This window comes from Scylla paramamosain, chromosome 16, assembly GCF_035594125.1.
Source record: "Scylla paramamosain isolate STU-SP2022 chromosome 16, ASM3559412v1, whole genome shotgun sequence".
Lineage (NCBI taxonomy): Eukaryota > Metazoa > Arthropoda > Malacostraca > Decapoda > Portunidae > Scylla > Scylla paramamosain.
In genome coordinates this window covers 22,093,766-22,103,765 of record NC_087166.1, presented here as the reverse complement: position 1 = coordinate 22,103,765, position 10,000 = coordinate 22,093,766, and the positions used below count along the sequence as shown (strand labels likewise).

Sequence of the window (10,000 nt, the reverse complement as noted above, 5' to 3'; positions counted from 1 at the left end):
ATGTACAGTTCATGTCGCCCTGAAATTTTGCTCTCATGTTCCTTGTAACTCACGAAATTCCTGGAAAAAAAGTGAAAATTAGTGTAGGAACGGATATTATATAAGTGTGTGTGTGTCTGTGCTGCAACTGAGCAACTCCTGTTTTATATTCGCCTGCCACCGAGTAAAGGTCATTCTTGTCAGGCCGTGTTCCTTGAAGGCCTCGTGGACAAGACCAAGAAAAATGTTATATGATGACAATGACGATTATGATGATGACGATGGTGAAAAATTGCGATAAAGCTGTAGATAGTGACTATGGTAATAAATATACGAAGAAGAAGAAAAAAAAGTAAAAAAAACGGAAAATGATGATTAAGTGACTGAAAAAATGACATTCCTTTGCCTCTACATGCTTATTCTCTCTCTCTCTCTCTCTCTCTCTCTCTCTCTCTCTCTCTCTCTCTCTCTCTCTCTCAATTTTTCTTACTCTTTCCTCCGTCTTAACTCCCACTGACTTTTTTTTTTTCGTTCTAAATCCTTCGTTCTTATTTAATTTATCCTCCCTTCCTCTTCTCTTTTTATTCTTTACTTCCTCTTATGACCTTTGTATGTTTTTGCTCTTCCCTTCCAAACTTCCCTCCTCGGTTTGTTTTCTTTTCCTTGAGCTACATATTACGTTCTTCTTTTGCTCCTATGTATTTTTTTCTTAGTGTCTCTCTGTCTTCTCGTTCCTTACTGTACGGCTTCACGTGTTCCTTAAACTCCTCTCGTCTTGTCCTTGTTTGTCTCATTGGCTTAGTTTTGCTTTCTTTTTTTTGGGTTATATTTGTAAGTAGCTTTTGTTTTCTTCCTTCCTTTCTTCCTACCTACTTGCTCATCCTCCTCCTCCTCCTCCTCCTCTTCTCCTTACCGTATAGAACTATTTTTTTTTCTCTCTCTCTGTCTTTTCTTACATTACTGAACTTAAATTTTTCTCCTTTCTCTTACGATGTTTTTTTTCTTTTCTTACTGCATCGAGCTTAATTTTTTCCATTTATGATATTTATATTTTTCCTTTTTTTTTCCCTTTCCTTACGGTAGTGATCTTTCTTTTCCTCTCCTCACGGCATCGAACTTAAATTTCCTCCTTTTCTACAATATTCAGTTTATTTTCTCCTTCAACGTTATTAAACTTATATTTTCATCTTTTTACAATATTGATCTTTTTTTTTCCCTTTTCCTTACAGTACAGAGCTTTTATTTATTTTACCACTCTCTTCTCCTCTCATTGCGCCAGGTGTTTCCCTCAGTGGCTGCGAGTCGGAAGTAGCTTGTAGGTGTCCCGGGTGACGTCTTGTGATTGAAGGGGTTTGTGTCGCGAAGAGGCGGATTGCGAGGCGGGATTGAGGCTGCGAGGTGTGAGGCTCAGGGATGCGATAAGAGAGAGAGAGAGAGAGAGAGAGAGAGAGAGAGAGAGAGAGAGAGAGAGAGAGAGAGAGAGAGAGAGAGAGAGAGAGAGAGAGAGAGAGAGAGAGAGAGAAAGGTGTATATGTTTGTGCTTCAAGTGATGATAAAAAAAAAAAAACATCAACAGGATTACAAAAGAATTATTTATCAAGACTAAACATTTTTTCTTAAAGTCGTGACCGCTTCGAAAATTGTATATATTTTTACGACAACACAGATTAATACCAGAGAGAGAGTGAGAGAGAGAGAGAGAGAGAGAGAGAGAGAGAGAGAGAGAGAGAGAGAGAGAGAGAGAGAGAGAGAGAGAGAGAGAGAATCTACCCTGCCGGTTAGATCCATCGCCTGCATCCTCGTCCTAACACACTCCTCGTCTCTCCTGACACGCCCACGCCACCTCAGTCTGACCTCTCAAGCTCTCTTCCTAAACAGAACACGTGTTGTGCCTCTGATGTACTCGCCCCTCACTCTGCTCAGTCTCGTTACTTCGTGGGAAAATGTTAAGACCTTCATTTATGCGACTCGGTAAAGAAGAAAAAAAGTCATTACGAAATACGAAACTAAATGGGAAGTACCGTTCACGAGAGAGAGAGAGAGAGAGAGAGAGAGAGAGAGAGAGAGAGAGAGAGAGAGAGAGAGAGAGAGAGAGAGAGAGAGAGAGAGAGAGAGAGATTAAATAAAAGCTAGAAACACAAATATTTCTTTAGTTAACTTAGGAAATCTACATAAAAAAAGCAATATCATAGAAACCACAGAACCAATCACACCACCACCACTACCACCACCACCACCACCACCACCACCACCACCCACATCTCACCAGTCCCTTTCCCCCCACAGGTGAGCAAGCGCTGGAGAGTCCCCGCCGCCCCAAGACGTGCAGACAGTGAGTTATTTATGGCCAATAGTTGAATAAGAAGCCAGGGAATTGGATGTGCATGTTATATCCAGTTAATCAGCGTCATGTAAGGGACACCTGTCGCCTTTCACCTGTTCATTATGCAGCATTGCGAGCCACTCCTGCCCCGCTTACCTGAGAGAGAGAGAGAGAGAGAGAGAGAGAGAGAGAGAGAGAGAGAGAGAGAGAGAGAGAGAGAGAGAGAGAGAGAGAGAGAGAGAGAGACATGCAGACACAAACATAAACATAGACAAATAGACAGGCAGATCATAAACAGACAGACAAACAGAGAAACAAACAGACAGACCGTAAACAAACAGGACAACCACAGAAACAGAGAAACAGACAAACAAGCAAGCACACACACACACACACACACACACACACACACACACACACACACACACACACACACACACACACACACACACACACACACACACACACACACACACACACACACACACACACACACACACACACACACACACACACACACACACACAGAAACACACACAGACACAACATTCACTCCTTGTCTCGTTGCGTGTCGTAATGTGCTTTAAGAAAAAAGAAAATGACAAAGAAGAGAGTTTAAGAACGAGCTGAACTAACATGAGACGCGGCATTAGGGAGTGAGTGTGTAGATGGACAGGGATTAGTGGGGAGTGGGAGGGGGTGAGGGGATAGGATAGGAGGGAGAGATATAGGGTGAGTGAGGGAATAAGAGGGAAAGGGTAGATAGCGGGGAGGAAGATAAGAGAAATAGTTGGAAAGGAGGAAAGAGGAAGGGAGGAAGAGAATAGAGGGAATTGGGGCAGGGGAATTAAAAGGAAGAGAATTGATAGAAAGAGAAGGAGATAAGAGAGAAGACTAGAATAGGAAGGGAATGAAGGATGGAGAAAGGGAAAGGAGGAGAGAGAGATAGTAAAAGAGAAGGAAAGGAAAGGAAGAGAAGAGAAGAATGTAGCAAAAGAGTAAAAGGTGGAGGATAGATAAAAAGAAAGGAGATAAAGGAGAAGGTATGCTTAGGAAGAAAAAGAAGGATAGAGAAGGGAATGGAGGAGAGGAGGAGAAAGAGAGGGATGGAACACAGGAATAAAAAGGGAGAAGATAAGAAGAGAAGGAGATAGGAGAAAAGGTTTGAATAGTGAGGAAAAGGAGGATGGAGAAGGGAAGAATTAAGTAAGGGGAAAAGAACAGGAGAAAGAAGAGAGAGAGAGAGAGAGAGAGGAGAGAGAGAGAGAGAGAGAGAGAGGAGAGAGAGAGAGAGAGAGAGAGAGAGAGAGAGAGAGAGTAATGAAATAAGTAAGCAGCAAAGAAAGAGAGAGAGATGAAGACAGGGAATAGAAGGGAGTAAAAAAAATAATGATTGGAAGGGGAAAGGAAGACGAAGAGAGAATGAGAGAATGGAAAGAAGGAGAGGGAAGACATAGCAGGGATAAATGGATAACGAAGGGGAATGGACGGAGGAAAGGGAGAAGGGGAAGAAAGAGGGGAGAAGAAAATTGAGAAGATAAAGAAAAGACGGGAGAGTGATAACCATATAATAGGAAGGGAAAAGGAGAAGAGGAGGAGGAGGAAGAGGAAGGGGAAGGGAAGAAGGAGGAGGAGGAGATAAAAAGGAAAGGGGAGAAGAAAGAGAAAGAAGACGAGAAAAAATGGAGAAAAAGGAATAGGAGTAGGATTATGATGATGATGTTAATGATGATAATGATGATAATGATAAGGAGGAGGAGGAGGAGGAGGAGTAGGAGACATTATAAAATCCAAAGTAAGTAGAGGAGAAGAAAGAAGAGAGGAAGTGAGGAAGGAATAAGGGAGGAGGAGAGAGAAGAGGAGGATTAAAAACCCGGAAAAAGAGGAAGAAGAGGGGGAGATGATTGGAAGAAAAAAGTAGAACGAAAAGAAGAGAAAGATTAGGAGGAGAGAAAATATAATGAGGATGAGGAGGGAGAGGAAGAAACGACAAAGGAAGGAGAAGAAGAGGAGAGAAAGAAGCAAGATGAAAAAAAAAATGAAGGAGGGCAGTACTTTGCAGGATTTGGAGGAAGAAAGGAGGAAAAAGAGGAAGAGGAGGAGGAGAAGATGAGTGAGGAGGAGAGGCCGTCGTGGAGGAGATGAGTGAGATGGAGAACAGATGGTCTGAGAGAGAGAATGGAGCGGGAGACCAGCCGACCATAAAGAGGAGGAGGAGGAGGAGGAGGAGGAAGAAGGAGGAGGAGGAGGAGGAGGAGGAAGAGGAGAACACAATATAACAAAAGGAAAAAACAAACAGGAGGAGGAGGAGAAAACGGCAAACTTATATTCTAAAAAAAATAAATTAATTAATAAAAAAAAAAACATTCGGAGGTAGGAAGCGTAGTGTAAATAACGAGAGAAAAATAGGAAATAAACAATAAAAGATAACATGGTAGATGGTAAGGAATGAAAGGGTAAGGAGTGAAGGTCAGAGAGAGAGAGAGAGAGAGAGAGAGAGAGAGAGAGAGAGGAGAGAGAGAGAGAGAGGAGAGAGAGAGAGAGAGAGAGAGAGAGATTACTAGCATTTGATCTTTAATATTTTTTTTATTTGATCTTTAATATACAACAAAAAATCCTAAACGTATTAACTAAAACTCAAATAACTTCCACTATCATAATTTCACTGAACAATTTAATAAAACAACGAAAAGTAGAAACGGAAAGGAATATAAAACGAGAGAGGAAGAGGGAGAGGGAGAAGGGAGGAGAGAGAGAGTGGAGTGCCATGATAGGTGAGGGTCATGAGGGGGGAACAGACCAACTCAATGGCGCCATTTCTCAGCAGCCAGGTCGGTGAGAGGTGGTCCGTTTGGGCAGTGTGGGCGGCTGGCGACGGGAGCTGCTATGGAAGTGTGTGGGCGGGCTGCTGTGTGTGTGGTGTGGGCGGGATAGATGAGTATAGATAGGTTTGTTAGTTAAACCGCGTCATATTTAATATCCTATCGATTTTATTTATTGTTTTGGCGGTGTGGGTTGTGGCTGGAGTCTGGGGATGATGTGTGAGTCTGTGGGTCAGTGTGGGTGGGTGATGCGGGAGGAATATAAGGATATGGGTGTGGGTTACTTAGTTGTCCTGTCTCATTCATTCACCTACAGTTCCTTCCATCGTTCTTTTAATTAAGGTATGCTGAAGAAGTATTTAAGGATTTCTTAACCTTGTGCGTGTATTAACCTATAGTTTCCTTCATCGTTTGCTTGGAATATATTAGAGAACTATATATATATTTTTGCAAAGCGGTTTCTTTCTCTTGACTCGGTATTGGCAGCTGGTGTGGGCGGGATAGTGTATGTATGTACATTGGTTTTCTTATTCTTTATAAATCTTTTTAACCCATAGCATCATCATTTGCTTGAAGTATACTAAAGAACTATCTGTATTTTCGTAAAGCATTTTCATCCTTTTACACTGATTTGAGTGTCTGGTCGGTGTGGGTGGGTAGTATGGGCGGGATAGGTGCATATAGGTATCGGTGTTGATTAGTTGTGCTCTCTCACTTAATAACCAACAGCTTCTTTCATCTTGGGGTATACCAGGTAATTATTTCAACTATTTTTGTCAACCATTTTCTTCCTCTTATACGGGGATTGGGTTTGTGTGGATGGCTCTGAAGGTGTACAGTGAAGTAAACACTTGAAGGTGGTGGTGGTGGTGGTGGTGGTGGTGGGGGTGGCTGGTGGGGAATTCTGGAGGTCACAGAAATGCGTGGCGTACTTCACCATGCAATCTCTGCCCGGCACAACCTTACGTGAATATTAACTCTTGGTGTCTGTGTTCTTCCATTGATATCTGCTCTCTCTCTCTCTCTCTCTCTCTCTCTCTCTCTCTCTCTCTCTCTCTCTCTCTCTCTCTCTCTCTCTCTCTCTCTCTCTCTCTCTCTCTCTCTCCTCTCTCTCTCTCTCTCTCTCTCTTGCTTGCAGGACTGTACAGTGTTTAGAAAGGGTGAGATCTTATTGCCTGTTTCATTTGCTTGTCGTTATTCCATCGTTTCATTCCGTAAAGGCAGTATTTATCCACTCCTTTTTCTTTTTTTTTTTTTCTTTTTTTTTCTTTTTTCCTTTTTTTTTCCCCTACCGGAGCTGTATAGTCTTTGGAAAGGGTAAAAAGCTATTGCCGGTTTTACGTTTGTGTTCCCTGTTTTTATCGTAAGGCCTGTATTTCTCTGTTTCTCTTTTCTCTCGTTTATGTGTATTCTCTCGTTCTCTAATCACCAGAACCGTATTGTGTTTGGAAGGGGTAAAGTCTCATTATCAGTATCTTTCGTTTTCTTTACTGTATGATATCATTTTGTAAAGTAAATATTTATCCATTGCTTTCTTACTTTTTTTTATATTTTCCTCTCGTTCTTCATCTACACAATTTAAAAGTGTTTGGAAGGAGTAAAATCTCATCATTAGTGGGATTTATTTGTCCTTATTGAATCATTTTATCATCTGAGGCAATATTAATCCATTACTTCATTTATTTTTTTTCGTTGTTTTTTTTTTTTTTTTTGTTTCCAGAACTCTACAGTGGTGGAAAAGAGTAAAATATCGAATTGCCGGTTATACTAGATTTATCTCTTATCCTCTTTTTTTTTTCTTTTTTTTTTTTGTTTGTCTATCCATAGTTCTCTGTATTTTATCTTATTTTATTTCGTTCTGTCACTAGCGGTGTATAATATTTGTAAGGAATGAAAATCTCATAACTAGTTTTATTTTATTATTTTATTTTATTTTATTATTTTTTTTTTTTGCTTTGTCTTTTTTTGTTTCGCACGTGAAGTCTTCATTATCAATTTTTTCTTCCTTCTCTTTTCTCTCCTTCTGTCACCAGCGGCTTGCAGTATTCATAAAGCGAAGAAATCTTATCATTATTTTCATTATTTAACTTTCCTTTTTTTTTTCGTAATCTATATTTAACAATTGCTGTCTCTTTTATCTTTTATTTTTTTACTCTTCTTCGTTCACCAATGACGTGTAATATTTGTAAGGAGTAAAAATTTTATTATTAGCGCTCTGTAATCTTCATTTTATCTTTTAGTTTTGTAAAGTCAATATCTATCCGTTCTCTCTCTCTCTCTCTCTCTCTCTCTCTCTCTCTCTCTCTCTCTCTCTCTCTCTCTCTCTCTCTCTCTCTCTCTCTCTCTCTCTCTCTCTCTCTCTCTCTCTCTCTCTCTCTCTCTCTCTCTCTCTCTCTCTCTCTCTCTCTCTCTCTCTCTCTCTCTCCTTGCGTCACCAGCGGCGTATGTTTGGTAAGGAGCAAAATCTCATTACCAGTTTTAATTATTTTTTTCCTTCATTTCCTCTTTTTTTTTTTTTTCGTGTCCATATCTGTCCATCACTTTCTCTCTCTCCCGTTCCTCGTCCTGTCCTGGGTGCCGACGTATCGTAATTGTAAAGAATGGTAATATGTCATCGTTTTTTTTTTTTTTTTCTTTTAGATATGTAAGAGTCCTGATTGATGTGTTGTTCCCCCCTTCACTCTCCTGTCTTGTGGAAGGTGATGGTTACTCGTCGTCTGATATTTACTTACTTATTTGAATTTACTCTTTGGCTCTCTCTGCGTCTTAATTTGTTTATTTTCTTTTTATATTTCTTTTTTTTAGCTTTTTTTTTATTTTTTTCATTCGTTTATATCACGTTTTTAATTTCTTTTTGCCTTTTCTTCTTTTTTTCATTAATTATTTTTTTTTTTTTTCTTCATTGGTTTTCTTACTATTATTGTCTCTCCTTTTTGTCCAAACCCGCTTTGTCTTAAATTGCTCTTTTTTTTTATCATGTCACAATTAATTTTATAGCGCAGTTTCCTTTACTTCTTGCTTTTATTTAATGATAACTCACCAATAGTATAGTCTTGAATTGACCTTAACTTTTTTTTTCTTGTCGTATTATAATTAAATTTATTGCGGAGTGTTTTATGTTTTGTTTTGTTTGTTTTCTTCACTTTTAATTTAACGAAAACTCACCACCAATATATTTTTTTCTCTTGTTTTACACTTCCTTGGTTTTAACTTTTTTTTTTTGTTCAGAATATAACAATTATTTTTCATAACAGATTTTTTAATGGCTTATGTTTGCTAGTTCTGTTTTTTTTTTTTTTCTTTACTATGAGGTATGAACTTTTCTTATTTTATTTTATTTATTTTTTCGATTTGATACCTCACTACTACCAATATATATTTTTTTTCATTATTCTCTTTTTATTTGAGACTTGCATGGTATTGACTTTTCTTGTATTTCATTTATTTTTTTATGGAGTTCTTTATATTTTATTTATTTATTTATTTATTTTTAATTTTTTTCTGTTCATGTAATTACGAATCTTGCACAATAATTATTACCAAAAGCGCCGTTCATTTTTCATCCTCCTCACAAAACCGCCTTTCCGTGTATTCTCTTTGCCAGATGTTCGACCACGCAATATTTTTTTTTCTCTTTTAAACGCCATTCTTTTCTTATTTTCAAACACGAGTCTCGTATTTGTCATCCTCGAAGTGGCAACCTTTCCATTTTGTGTTTGTGTGCGTGGCATTATCATCCGTTTTTCTCTTGCTTTTTCTTTCGATTAAGTTTTTTTTTTTACTTACGTTAAGAAAAGTTTAGATTACATTAATTTTCTCCTGTGATGAGTCGGACCTTTGTCTAACTGTGTGTGTGTGTGTGTGTGTGTGTGTGTGTGTGTGTGTGTGTGTGTGTGTGATTGGCTAGCTGACTGGCTAGCTTTCCCTGTCTCTCTCTGTTTCTATCTGTCTTTCTATCTGTCTGCTTCTTTCTGTTTCTGCCTAAACACACACTCTCTCTCTCTCTCTCTCTCTCTCTCTCTCTCTCTCTCTCTCTCTCTCTCTCTCTCTCTCTCTCTCTCTCTCTCTCTCTCTCTCTCTCTCTCTCTCTCTCTCTCTCTCTCTCTCTCTCTCTTCCTCTCCTTACATGACCAGTACCGTTGACATTCATTCCCGCAGACAACACAGTAGGCATTAAGACTCGTCACGTCACCGCCGCAGCCTGCAAAGGGAAGAATAACTTATCATCCACATGCTGGCGCCTCGAAAGTAATACCATCCTGTTATACTGCCCCCACAATCACGGTACCCGCTCTTCGAACCTGACGGACACCAGGCATTGCAGTGACGGACAGGCGGTGCGAGGGAGCGAAGGGGATAGCTTGCCCAAGTCACGAAGGCGCTAGTTCAGTGTCTGTTAAGTTAGTTCACCAGTTAATTTTCGGCCCCGTGAAGTACCTGGGCAAGTTTCTTTTTTTTTTTTTTTTTTTTTTTTCTGTCGGCACCTGCTGGGAATGATTAAGGTGACGTGGAGGCGAGGTGGGTCTCGGGTATTTGTGTGTGTCTGTGGAGCGCCGCGTGTTTAACTGTGCACTGGTGGATTTATCAGGTCATTCTTATTGGTTTTGTTGGCGGATTGTTGTTTCAGGATTCGTTTTTTTTTTTTTTTTTCGTGTGATTTTTCACCGTGTAAATGATGATAATTTTTGTTCATATATATTTTTTTTAAAGGTACTTTTTGTTTCGTTTCATTTTCTTCTTATAAAAGAAAAGGTAATTGATTTATATATTTTTTTTTTCAGGTAGCTTGTTATATTTGATCTTTCATTTTATAAAAAGAAAGTACTTATTTAAATTCTTCTTCTTCTTCTTCTCTTCTTCTTCTTCTTCTTCTTCT

The 10,000-nt window shown here is 39.2% G+C and overlaps 1 long non-coding RNA gene across 1 annotated transcript in view; it reads left to right on the top strand.

Annotated features, from left to right (window-relative positions):
• The window catches only part of LOC135108142 (uncharacterized), a 111,942-nt gene that overhangs the window by 40,813 nt on the left and 61,129 nt on the right, over positions 1–10,000 (top strand). The window contains exon 2 of the long non-coding RNA XR_010272159.1: positions 2,266–2,311. This is a non-coding gene — a long non-coding RNA (uncharacterized LOC135108142). The remainder of the gene's footprint in view (positions 1–2,265; positions 2,312–10,000) is intronic.